Here is a 13706-nt window from a genome sequence, read left to right as displayed (position 1 = left end):
GCGTGGATCCTCCTCTCCCTCCTCAGCCCATAGCCCGAGACTGGGAGGATCGACGAAAACACCACCTGAGCTTCCAGACCCCTAAGCCCCGCTCCCAAGTCCCTGTAGCGCCTCATGACCTGGCTAAGGGTGCTCCGAGCTGTGTCATTGGTGCCCACATGAATAAGGAGCATGGGGTAGTGGTCTGTGGGTCTGTGGAGACTGAGCATGAAAAAGTTCAAGGCCAAAGTGGAAAATTTAAGATAGTGTGAACAACCACCATCAACAGACTTGTGTAGAGATGAGCATGAAAATATAATCATGATCATTGCCTCTGCTGCGATAGTCATAGCCTTTGATATTGTGGCGTTACGGAATCACAATTCAGTTGCACATCTCTAACTTCTTTGATATAGTCCCTGCCACTCTGATTTCTAAGTTTTCTGTCTTGCAAGTAGGGCTGTGCAAAATGGCCATGTTTCGATTTGGTTTCAGATTCAGTCATTTCGGAGGACAGTGATTCATTTTGTTGTTTTGGATCGCTGTCCTGTTTCATTTTGGCCAAATCTGTTTCTCCTCTGAATCTGTTTTTTACAGGCTGCAAGCTTTGCACAGCCCTACTGCTGAGCCAGGTGGGGCTTGGGGCGTGTGGCCCCAGTGGGGAGCTGGACGAGGCCGTGGGTTTCTCATCAGGGGGAGGAGGAGGGCCGCTGTCTTCCATGCAGGCGAGGAGACCCCTGCATGGATCTCTGATCCCTGTCATGCTGGGTCACGGGGCAAGGAAGCAGTGCAGAACAGTGAGCAAGCCTGTTGGTCTCTGCTGCACAAACTGGCTCCACGGGGAGCAATCAGCAGTGGTGAGGAGACCCCTGGCACAGATCTCTGCTCCCTATGGAGTCTGATTATGTGGCAGGGCAGTGCTGGTCCCTGCTTTGCGTCCTGGCTCCACAGGGAGCAGAGATCTGCACTGGGGTCTCCTTGCCACTGCTGCCCACCCAGTGCAGCCCCACACTGCCGGGGCAGCACAGGCTGGGCAGTGGCAGCAACAAGATCCTCGGTGTGGATCTCTGCTCCCTGTGGAGCCGAATCACACAGCACAGCATCAGGGTACAGCTGTTTCCCTGCAAGCCTAGCTACGAAACTGAAATTTTCCGAAACATTTCCGAAACATTTTGGATGCCTCATTTCATTTCTGAGATGTTTTGAACCCTTCTGCTTCAATTTGGATTCAGTGTTTCTGGTGTTAAAACCATCTGAAACACCTCCAAAATGAAATGGCTGCTGAAATTTTGCACAGCTCTGCTTGCAGGGTGTCACCCGCTTTTGACTCCTGCTGACTTCAAATGGAAGATAGGGAAGAAAACAGACTCCACATCTCCTGTTGTTGTAATATTGCTACATGCAGATAATCTGAAGCTGTTTAATTCATTTTGTTCTTTCCTGTAGAGGAAACATTTGGAGATGTATTAAATATGGAAGGATGAGATGGTTCTTTAGAGGCAGAGTAAAAATGTTTGTGAATTAATGCTTATTATAGTTGCATTGGCAAAAGGCAGTATGATGGAGTATGCAAACTCTGAAGAATATCTGCTGTTACACAGCAGCAACCATAATAAGACTTCTTAACTTGAAAAGCTGAAGCTGCATTTCAATAACATGAGTCTATATGGTAGAAAACATTTGTGCAAAGCTTAATTCCTTATCTGTTTTTTTCATGTGTTTTACTTGCCTCTTGAGAAATTAATGCTCATGGTTTTAATCCATTTGACCTTTCCACAGTGCTTTCTTTTAACAAGATTAATTAGACTACTACCCATGCATTGGGCTCTTCAATAGCCCACTGGTAGCTGCCAGCTCAGCGAATGCTGCCTCTTTACTTAGTCTACTATAACCAGATTAACTTGGTTGAAGCTAGCAGGTACATAACTTTCTAACCCATCTAAGCAGATTGACCTATTTAAACACACCTTTGGGGATGGTGTTGACTGACTGGTCACCACTGATCTTATCAGTATGGTGGTCCCAACCTTGCCATCCCAGTAATTATCAGCCCCTGGCAACCTGCTGTCTCTAAAACTTCCCCCCCCACACACCTATTTTTATAGGACACTCAATATATTGAGTAACTCAAGCTGACTTGTTTTTGTCACCTGCATGGGATAGGTTCTGTAATATGAGTAAATAGAATTATGTGGGCATATGAACAAGAATAGGTATAAACTTGTATGGTGATTATTGGTTCACAAACTTATAACTGGGGTATAGAGGGATGATATATATCTGCTGAGAATTCTTGGAGGAAATGATTATTAGCTGCTTTGGGTTAGACCTGCAAAGAAGCTAAGGTACCAAAGCCTAATCTTTCAGTACTACTGTAAGGTTAAAAACCTACTCTGTTACTGCCTATCTCTGTGGGTACTAAAGTGTCCATCTGTTGGCCTGTGCAGAACTGTTTAAGTCCCAGGACTAACAAGTGGAATGGCAGTGTAAGCCCCAACAGAACTATTACACTAAGTATGTCCCCTACCCCCACCTACCCTGTCTCTGGGGCCCAGTTTAGTAGATAGTCTCAGAGTATGCCAGCAGGATCATACCTATGTAAAAGACGGTCAAGACTAGTAGCCTTTTGGAAAAGAGAATGGGCATTCCCTTTTCTAGCTGTTCTCAAATGCCCATGCTGCCTGATTCGGAGCAGGCATTTACAACCAAGTCACCCATATTCCAAGAGAGTTCAATAACCACTTGGCTAAACATTTCAGCTACGGCTTCTCTGAAGGGAGTTATCAGGATGGATGTAGTGTGCTCTCACACAAAATAGTTGACTCATAAGGAGGTATGACTTAGATGTTATTGCCATTAAGTGGTCACAGTTGTCTAGCTGTCAGACTGAGGCAGCGTCTCAAGTAGGATTCCACCAATATTTGTCACGAATGAAGTGGATAATAGGACAGAAGTTTATACTTATAAAATTGCAGTTGATGCTAAGTAGGCGGTGACAATGTTGCAAGCGTAATTGAAAACAAGGTCATAATTCAAATTTGAGAGTTGGCCTGAAATCAGCCAGCTGAAACTTTCTAATGAGAACTACAATGTGCTATACGTTGGAAAGAAAAAGTAAGTGCAATAATACAAAAAGGGGAAATAAATGTCAAGGCTGCAGTACAGCAGAAAGGGACTTGGGGTATATAGTGAATCACAAATTAAATATGAATCAAAATGTTGCAAAACAGGTAAAAATAATTCTGGGGTAGACTGAAAGGATTGTCATTTTTATGACATTGGAGATAATGATTCTATTTGGTGCAGATGAGGCCTCTGCTGGAGGACTATTAAAATATGTGCCCAGAATTTAACAAAGAAAGGTAGTCAAATGGGGAAAGCCCAGAAGACAGCAACAAGACTGATAAAAGGTCACATTTTCTATGTCCCTGAGGAAAAGTTAAAGGAATTTCTCTAAAAAAACAAACAAACAAAAAAGACTGAGAGGAAGCATGGTGATTTATCTGTTTTCCATTTGTAAAGGTTGCAATGAAAGGAGGGTGATCAAATGTTCTCTGACAACTAGGGGACAAAAATGAAAAAAAATCAATTCAATCTAATGCAAAGGAAATGTAGATTGGCTCTCAGGAAAACACTAGTGAAGTGTAGCAAAACACTAGAATAGTCCATCTAGGGAGGTTGTGACATCTTCACTAGAAGGTTTAAAAAAATTGATTAGATATGAATATCAGTTGATTGATCCTTTCAGTCCTATGTTTCTAGATGCAAGTTGATCTGTGGGTAACTTGCACATAAAGCATTTTCACTGAACAAATTGTTATACAATATGACCAAGTCCAACTTCCATTATCATAGAAGCAAGGTATGCTAAATTGAGCAAATCAACCAAATAATTACTTAATGATGTGTTTAATTCATTGTCAAGGATGTTCCCCATGAGCATTGCTTATGTCCTTTACAAAGTAGGTTGCCGCCTTATTTCTTTGCTTCAAGAATTTATTTACTTTTGGCTTTTAGTAGGCATATATAACTTTAACATCTCTAAACTTAGCTTGCCTCAAAAACAATTAATTCAGATGAAAATACCTTTCTGTAGTATAAACAGAAACATCTTTCTTGTTAAAGGATTTTCTTAGAATACTTGTACAAAAACAAAATTCAAGTGAAGCATTTTCCATGTATCATGAAGAAGTAAGAGATGGATAGAAAACATGAAGCCACATTCTCTGCTTCATCCAAGCCTGGGCCATCAACAAGTTGGTCAAAGTTCTCTGTGGCCACTGGTTTAGTACAGATTGCTTAATCCAGGACCCTATCGCAGTACAGCACTTGTGGCTGCCTTGAGAGTAAGAGAGAAGCCTGTACTCCCCAGGGCCTCTCAGTTTCTCCTGCCTTCTCTTCAAGAGCAACATTATCTTTTCTCTCATCTTCCCCATAGCCCTGTTATGCTTTTCTCCATTTTTTGTGTTCCATTTTTTCTCCTTGTTCCATCTTTTTCATTATCCCTCTAGTCTTCTCCTTCTTGCTTTTCTTAATCAATTTCTACATGACCGCCAATTCTTTTCTAAATGAATATCTCCCTCTGGGGCACATTCTCCCTTTCCAGTTGCTTCAGACAAGGACTGTGGAAGGGAGATTACACCTGGGTACACCAGGCTCTGCTTCACTCCCCAGCATGTGAGGTCAAGCACAAGAATCTTTGAGAAGAGACCATAAGAAACTCAACCAACAGGAATAGAGTAAAATGGCTGTAGCTGGGAGCTGTTGGATGCCTCTGGTCATTTGGTGTCCTGCATTCTTACAGCTCTGTTTTGGGATGTGCTCTTCTCTCTGACTTGTATTTCCCACTCTCTCCTTCACTGGCTCTTTTTATGCTTTATCTATGCATTGTTGAACCTTAGTCCTTTCTTTTTCTCCCCTTTCCTTTCCCTTTAATTACTACTCTACTTTCCCCATCTCTCTCTAGAGCACCCTCAATAAAACTTTGGATAACTGACTTCATTGGGACTGAAGCACATATTCAAGTACTCTCCTAAACAAGGATGTTTTCTTCAACTGCAACCTAAATTAACAAGTCACAGTGTAAATGAACTTATGAAGAGTTCTCAGTAATGAATAAATCTGAATAACTGATTTGTTCATGGATGTTTTATGAACATAGATAGCAAGTTATTTGAATAAGTTATAACAAAAACATCTAATTTTTCTCCAAAAACCTGGATTTTTTAATTATCCCTTGGAATGTTCACATTCTGAAATGTGGAGCTGCAGGAAAGCTAAAAAGGCATGACAATGGTATTTAACTTTTCAATATTTAATTTAACTACTGTTGTCAGTAGGAGCAAAATTGTTACCATGAGCAAACGCAAAAAGACATTTGATCCTGTGCTGTACTCTATAAATACTGCTCCTCCTCCAAGCATATCTGCTTTAAACACAGAGACCTAGATTCCAGCAAAGGGTTTTCTTTATCATCTGCTTGGCTGACTGGTGCCTCCTGCATCAGGCCAATCCCATAGGCCACGGGGGTCCCCCGCGGCTGATCCGGCAGGCCAGGTCCCCCTGCAGCCAATCCTGCCGACCTGCACCTGGCAGCAGTGTGCTGCTGGCACTTCTGGGTTGGATTGGCCATGGGGGGCCTGCTTCTCCTGGTGCACCCCCTGGCCAGCAATCTCAGGGGGGCACCAGCGCTCTTGCCTGCCCCCACCCCACCCAGAAATGCTGGCTGACCGGGTGCACCAGCATGCCAGGAAGTGCACGTGCACCCCTGTGCAGCCCCTACACATCACCACTGGTCATCAGTCACTGATTATCACCTTACATCTGTGAAAGTCCATCCCAAATTAAGCATTAGACAACACTTGTCAGAGGCTGCTTTACTTGCTGTTGGACTAAGGTTTGAGTTTGGGCATTCTTACCTGAGTGCAACATGCAGTAAGAGAGCAAAAGACTTTAACCTGCCTTCCCCAAGCCTAGCTATTTCCACTGGATTCTGTATGTTGGAGGGCAACTTTGGGGCTCCCCAAAATTGTAGTGCTCTCTCCCCCTTTTTTCATGCATTGATTCCATGATGGTGCTCTGGAGTGTAGATTTGCTTCTGGAATAAGGGGCAACAGGAGAGCATGTCTCTAGTTCCCTGGCCTTTGTTATGGTCTAGAAATGTGTATGCATGGGATGGGGAAGAGAAACAATTTAAGTTATCCCTAATTAAACAAACCAGTTTACACTGTGGTTTGGACTTTTTATCTTGATTAATGTCAAGGGCAGAAGTAGGAGAGAGACTGTGTCCTTCAGCGTAGCATTTTGAAACTATTCAGTGCTGAACTAGTTCAAGTTCCAAAGAAGACTGTGGGAGACCCACCACTGAATTCAGTGGGAGTCAGAGGTAAACTAATATTAGATACACTTGTAGAATAGCTATCTTTTGTAAGGAAATGTCATTGCTTACTAGCAATGAATGTCTTGCTGTGTCAGGCTGTCTCAGAGCTGTTTCCTATTATTATTTTAAAAATGAAACTGCTGTTGACTTTAGTGGGAGTTCCATGGAGAGAATAATGGGCAGATATGACCGCCAGTGTCTCATTGCTTTAATCTCCTAAAAGGGAAGTTTAGGTCGCAGAAATGGATCTTTTTTTAAAGACTGACAAATACAATACAGAACTTTCAACTTTAGTTTTCCAAAACTACATATATATGCAGCCTGTTGTAATTAATGCCTCTCATACTGACCTGAATAACTCTTCTCCCCTGGTATTCATATGCTGTCTAAATCAGCTGAGTGGCTTTGATGTTCCTCTCTTAGCCAGGATAACATAAGATTTCTTCATTTTTTCAGGGCAGGGAGGAGGTACAGTTCCTCAAGGCACAAATGCCAAAAAGGCTCCAGTTTTCCAATAAGAACTGGGTGCCTTTGAAATTCTCTTTGTTATGGTATTATTTACTGAAAATAAAAATGGATTGTTTAGAATCACTAAGTTCCTTACATAAGTAGGAAAGAAGGGGGTGTCAAATAGGAAAGTAAGGAATATGACAGAGAAGCAGCATAGGTAAATAATAGACAAAACTTGTAAATATCATACTTTAACAAATTATCCCATGTTTCATATATCTTCAGTTCCTTTCAGTTGTAGTTGAGAATGAAATGTTCTTAATTGTGTTGTTTGCTTTTTCCCCAACTGGTTTCTATAAAAGATATTCAACTGTGGACTGTGATGATGAAATAAGTCAAATAAATGCTGCAGTTTTATGTCGTTAAGGCAGTCTCCTACTCATTGTTGTTTGCCTTGGCACTTCCTTTTAATTTCTGAATCTTTTCAGTAATGAAGAAGCAGGAACTGAATGCAACGGAATATATTTTATTTAAAATATCATAGCTTGCCAAAAGAAAATATTCCTTAATTTCCTAAATTTTAGCTCTAACATTCAAACATCCAGGAAGTGCATTACATGTTCTTTTTCTACTAAAAGCCTCCAATTCACTTGCCCAGAAAAGAGTTGTCCTAGGACTTTGACTAGACAAACACTATCAATAGGGAAAAAAAGAAAATAAATGGATCACAAAAAATTTAGAGACTGAAACCTATTTCCATAAACTTTAATACCACAAATCAGGATCAAACGGAGTTAATAACAAACACAGAGAACTGCAGTTTTCAGCAAATATGGTATTATTTGCAGTCAATTCAACCAGAATATTCTAACTGAAGTGTAAAATACTTTTTCATTTTTAATGTTCACATCTCACAGACATATTTTAAATTGATATAGATAACTTCCACATACATATAATCTCTTTGGATTTAGAATCCCAGCATACATTTTGTAGTTTAAAGCTAACACATCTGTGACCAATACTTTTCTTCTGTCTCCTAAACAGAAAGGTTGAGAATTTTTTTTTTTAACCAGTAATCAAGATCTTCGGTCTTTTGGCTGGAAAAAACTCATTCAACCGTATTTGAAAGAGAAAATTGAAATTCTGCAGCAAATGATAAAGCACATTTTTTCCTCCCTTTCAATTCTGTCTCCTCATATCAACTGAACGGTATTAATAAAGGATAAGATAGTCTGTTGCCTGCTGTGAGCATAAAACACAATATTCAATCATCTGAAACCATGTATTAGTCTTGTCAAGTTTTACACCTGTTGCAAAACTTTTCTGCTTTTTGTGTATTCTTCTGGCACTTCTACAGCAACATAAAGGGAGCTGAGAAAAGAACCTGGACAGTGAAATAGTTCTTTTTGATTTCAAAGATGCCACTGCCACGTTCATCAGGGTTTTTTTAACACAGAAAGGATTTAAATGCCGGCCCTGGTGTTCTGAGTTCCATTATGTGAGGACAATAGCTTAGTGTCAGCTGCCTAGCTAGTATCTGCTACATATTAGTATCTGTTCTATCTGCCTTGAACTAACCTTTTGGGATGTTGGCCAGTGACCTCCATGTCTGCTGCAGTACATATGAAACCTGTCTTGCTTCCAAAGTTGAGGTTAGGAGACTATCCCTGTGCCACCTTTTAACCGCACTATACCTTTGCTCCCCCATTCTCTCATCTGTCTGGGCAGGATTTGGCACTTCCTAAATACACAACACAGTTCTGCAGAAACGCAGCAAGCAGAAAAAAAACGAATGCAATCAGCAGGGAGAAGTTAGTTATCTCAGGTGACACACGCATCTCAGGACTTCTTCCATTTAATTACCTTAGAATAAAATCCTGCTGCTTCATTAAAAAAAAAAATCATCTTTCAATAAAAGTAAAGTTGCATTCCAGTGTCTTTTGGACTGCACTGTCTTTAGGATTTTAAGGCAATTCTTGCTCAGTCAGCATCTCCAAGCAAGAGCTGTTAGTTAAATTAGGCAGCTGGAAAAGCAACAAAACACTCCTAGCACTGGGTTGAAGTCCATAGCAATACTTCAGTTTTTCCCTTTCTAAGCCTATCTATAAATGGAGTTGTTTCAGGAAGAAAAAGATTGCTTTTGTCCTTTCAGAAAAGCCTGCAAAGAAAAAGATGCACCTTTTAAAATTTTCTTTTTAAATAATGTAAAAATTAAAAAAGAATATAATGCTAAAATTTCAATTTTGCTTGTTAGGCCAAGCCCAGAATGAAAGGAGTCTAAAACCAAAGGACCTGCTCAGAACATCTCCCTATCTTCATTGATATATTGATAAAGCATCTCTATTTCTACATTCTTTTATGCTCAAGTGAAGAGGGACTAGATGCTCCCCTCTTTACACTGGTCTTACTCTGTTACCCAGTCTTTAAAAAAAGGGGTGGGGGGAAGGAGCACAGGACTCCCTTCTTTCCTTCATCCTATTTCTTATGTTCCTGTTGGGTCATCACATGACTAAGTATAGTATAAAGGGAATAATCTTTTGAATTCCCTTGAATTCCGGAATTGCAACTCTTTCTGCCTGTTTTTAACATATATTATGTCTGAGGACATAATTATGTATATGTATTGTTATTATATAAATCTCACGTTTGTGTGTGTGATGGCTGGTGCAAAGGAAGAGAACTTGGGTTTCTTTTTTTTTTTGTTCATTTGTTATTTCATGACGACTTCATAGAGGAAAGAATCTTTCTCTTAGCTTGAAGGAAGACCTCTGATAGCAGAAAATAAACCATGACAAATGGTCTAGGTTTGGATGAAAGCTATTTAGTATCTCAGATGTATGACTTCTTTTTTATTATTATTAAAAAAGAACACGCATGCACGCACATGGATATTTTGGTTGTACGATTGGACATAGTGGCAAAACAGTTCACAAACTGGGCGCTGCACTTCAAGAGGGATGTGGACAACATGGAGAGGGTCCAGAGGAGGGCCACTCGCATGATCAGGGGGCAGCAGGGCAGGCCCTACGAGGAGAGGCTACGGGACCTGAACCTGTTCAGCCTCCAGAAGAGAAGGCTGAGGGGGGATCTTGTGGCCTGTTACAAACTAGTCAGGGGGGACCAGCAGGCATTGAGGGAGTCCCTGTTCTCTTGAGCACTACCAGGAGTGACCAGGAATAATGGTCACAAGCTGGCAGAGGGTAGATTTAGGCTAGATATCAGGAGGCGCTACTTCACGGTCAGGGTGGCTAGGATCTGGAACCAACTTCCAAGAGAAGTGGTGCTGGCTCCTACCCTGGGGGTCTTTAAGACAAGGTTAGACGAACACCTTGCTGGGGTCGTTTGACCCCAGTACTCTTTCCTGCCATGGCAGGGGGTCGGACTTGATCTGCTCAGGTCCCTTCTGACCCTACCAACTATGAAACTATGAAACATTTTGCCAAAACATTTAGTTGCAGTTACTTTTCCATGATCATTCTCAGCATCCCTTTTGTTTCCCCCCTCCCTGCCCAATCCCCAACTCATAACCAAACTATCCCCTTTCCATTTCCAGTCCACATTCACAGTGTGGTAGGTTTTCATCAGTTGTCTTCTAAACTAGTGTTGCGAAACTCCATGTGCCATCTCTTCCTCTTCCAGGGTTCTTCCTCGTCTCCCTCTCCCCACCTTCATCTTCCTCCATTCTGGAGATATATGATGTTTGTATTAAACTGGCTTGGTGCTGCTATTCAATGTGGACTTTACATTCATCCGATGTCTTCCAGGCAGTAGCGTACAGCTAAACAACCTGGTGAGGCATATCAATCATGCTATGTGAACAATTTATTCCAGCTCAAATAACTTGGTGTCCCAAGATACAGAGATGGCTCAGGAGCTTTTAAATGTGCACAGCGCTCATTTTAGATATACAAGGCTGTTTTCTGCACATGCACAATACCTGCAGAAATCTCTTGCTGTGCTAATATACAATCAGATGCATCTTTTGCCTTTCCACAGATGGCCACATCTCACTGTCAGTCTCCAAGTCTATCACAAGCATACATCATGAATACTTTAAAGAAAAACTGGCCTGTTAAAATGTTTTCATCAAGCTTAGTTTGACCAACCTTCTCACCAACCCCACCCTCAACAAAAGCTTTTAGCAAAAGCAAAATATTCTCAAGTTTCATTTTAGCAAAAATTATTGCATTTTAGAAAAGTTGGATGTAAAAACAAAACCAGGACCATCCACACAAAACTCCAAGCTTAATGTAAGTTTTGTTTCTGTTGAAACCATAAAGACTGGTACTTGGTCTTTTGCTGGAAAGATGCATTTATTTTTTACTGAAGTCTGATTACTACCACTAAAGAATAGATATTATAAAGTCTGCCAAGCTAGTGTGAGCATAGACAAAATAGTGACTTAGCAGAATCATCTTCAGCTTTTAAAAGGAGACTTCCTGAATCCAGTGCAATGTCTGATTCTATGCTTATATTTCTAGCATAATTGCAACCTAGACTGAGGGGATAATGAGTCTGTTCACCCTGCTTGCCTTGAGGCACCAAAGCATTGTATCCGAATGAGGTTTTATATAATTACCTCCAGATCAGGGGTTTTAGATAAATCAAAAGTACATTTCTCTCTTCCGTTATACATGGCTATGTGATGTGCAGTTACCATAGGATTCTATAAGATAAGCTTTTTCTTTAAGCTGTATGACCTGTATTCTAGGAACCAGATATTGGTGTCTTATAGGGCCCTGTGAAGCTTTGGGTGCTCTGTTCCCAATCCAACCAAATGTTTAAGCATTAAACTGAAGCGTGTGTTTTTAAATGTTCAGCTGGATCAGGGCTTGGTATGTTCAGAAAAGGGTAAGATCAAGACCTATATATACAAGCCAAATAATATATCTTGATTGACAGGCTTCAGGACTGAAGCCACTGTACCACTCTTTACAATGACACTCTATTTGTCTAACATGCTGAGTGACTAAGGGTCAGGTCCACAAAGGGATTTAAGCATCTAACTCCATTAAAATCAATGACAGCTAAATGCCTATATGCTCTTGTGAATGTAGCCCATAATGAACTTACCTTGAGCTCTGGGCTGTCACAGTTAAACTGCTGCTAGGATCTGAACTTTCTTATCTAAATTTAGCTTGGGTAGCTCTGTGTATACACAGAGACTCTTGTACTTGTTTTTATAATTAAATGCTGGGAGAACTAAAGAATCATCCTGTGTGGAATACAGTAGTGTTATAAATTTCACTTGCAGGGCATTATGTTAGCCTGAAAAATCTGTGTCTTGTTTATACTGGCAGGTCATGTTATCAGGGGAGAAAAAGGATTTGAAGTTTAATGGAAGTTATGAAACAGCTATCCTTTGAGAACTGGATATATGACCAGAGGGAAGAGGTTGTACATGAGGTAGCAATAACTAAAAAGCACATACATTTTGGAAAAGCTGAGTCTTGATACGCATTTGGAATTAATATGCAGGTAAAATGTTTCAATATTTGTATTTGGCTGTGTTGGAGATAAGAATTTGTCAGACGTTATTGGAGGAAATTAACATAATAGAAGCAGAGTATCCCAGCAGGAGACTTTAAGACGGCAAAAAAAGGACAAAAGTAGTCAAGAATTTTAAGATTGAGAGGCATGATAAGAAATGGTGAAACAAGTGGGTTCAAATATTGTGTGGTCTTTCTTGAAACTAACAGATCCTTGTTTGACTTGAGAATAAGCATAGTAAGAAGTTGGTATTACTAATGATGCATCAGTTTCCACTCGAAGGCTTTTAAAATTGGGTACCTTATCCTCCTCCAGGGTGAAATCTTATGAACAAACTCAGCTCTGATGGCGGTTCTAACATTTTGAGAAACTGCTTCCCCCAGGCCCTGCACTTAAGCTGTGCTGTATGGAAGCAAAGATGAAAACAGCTATTTAGAGAAATGATAATATAAAGGTAAATGAAGTATTATCAGAAACTTTCCTTTTCAATATTGTGGACTTCAAACAGTTGAAGAAAAAACTGAAGGTCAATCCCTCTGCTCACTATGTCTCTGCTGCAGCCCCTTTTTGCTCCAAATTGCAGGTAAAAATACTTTTCATCCATGTTAGAGAGAGAAGAGTTCAAACTGGAATGTAGTAGGGCAGGGGGTACATGAGAAGGCCCTAGGGCAAGGGTAGGCAAAATGTGGCCCAAGGGCTGGATGCAGCCTGCCAGGCCATTCTATCTGGCCTGCGGGGCCCCTAAAAAATTATAATATTATAATAACAGTGGGGAAGGGAAGTCTACCATTAAAAATGTATATTTTAGTTTAGTGCAAGGGTAGGCAAAATGTGGCCCAAGGGCTGGATGCAGCCTGCCAGGCCATTCTATCTGGCCTGCGGGGCCCCTAAAAAATTATAATATTATAATAACAGTGGGGAAGGGAAGTCTACCATTAAAAATGTATATTTTAGTTTAGCAAAATGAAGGCCAAAAGGGGATATGGTTTGCTCTCTGAATGTAGCAGATAAACAACTTCATCCTCCCTCCCCCCACCCCCCCCCACAACTAGTCTTTATAAACTAAAGTACAATATTGCTGCAAAAACAAATGGGATGTACACTGGCTAGAAATAAGCTTAGGCTGGAAATTAGGAGAAAGGTGAGGTTCCATTAATGGGGCCAAAAGCCTAATTATTTTTAAGGTTAAGCTGATCAGTTTCATGAAAGGAATTCTGTGTGATGGGATCCCCTCCCCTCTGCTATCTTAATAGTTTATTTCAGTGGCTATCACTCTTACCAAATTAACATCTTATTTCCAATTTGAATTTGCCTGGCTTTAACTTCTGGCTATCTGTTCTTATGCCCTTTAGTATCCATATTTTTTCTTGAAGATATTACAATATATAATCAGGTCACATTGCAG

Source organism: Crocodylus porosus, unplaced genomic scaffold (genome assembly GCF_001723895.1).
Source record: "Crocodylus porosus isolate Cpor-Errol unplaced genomic scaffold, CroPor_comp1, whole genome shotgun sequence".
Taxonomy (NCBI): Eukaryota; Metazoa; Chordata; order Crocodylia; family Crocodylidae; genus Crocodylus; species Crocodylus porosus.
Note: the sequence above shows the minus strand (reverse complement) of the source record.